General features: G+C 43.3%; 1 protein-coding gene across 17 annotated transcripts in view; it reads left to right on the top strand.

Annotated features, from left to right (window-relative positions):
- Nucleotides 1-289, top strand: part of dtna (dystrobrevin, alpha) — a 19469-nt gene that overhangs the window by 3010 nt on the left and 16170 nt on the right. The gene's annotated exons all lie outside the window — the stretch shown is intronic.

Below are 289 nucleotides of genomic sequence, written 5' to 3'. Positions count from 1 at the left end.
CCCCCCCCCTCCATTCCTCCCCCTCACATTTCTGATAAGCAGTGTAGTGTGCTACATTCAATTTGCAAATGTACTTAAAAATATACTGAAAAATTGAGGTCAGCGTGTGTGTCTCAGGGCCGCATTAAGTTGCTATGTGGTCTTGGGATAAAACGAGATGTGGGCCCCTGTTGTCCCCCCATTAGTATTTAATCATTGTTTTTTGGTCATTTAATTAACCTTCCTCTGGTGTTAGCTTTCTGCTGCCATCTGAAGTGTTAGCGGGTCATTTTGGACCCGTGTATTAAAT

The sequence above is a fragment of the Etheostoma cragini genome, chromosome 12, assembly GCF_013103735.1.
Source record: "Etheostoma cragini isolate CJK2018 chromosome 12, CSU_Ecrag_1.0, whole genome shotgun sequence".
NCBI classification, from domain to species: domain Eukaryota; kingdom Metazoa; phylum Chordata; class Actinopteri; order Perciformes; family Percidae; genus Etheostoma; species Etheostoma cragini.
This window is presented reverse-complemented; position numbering and strand designations above follow the sequence as displayed.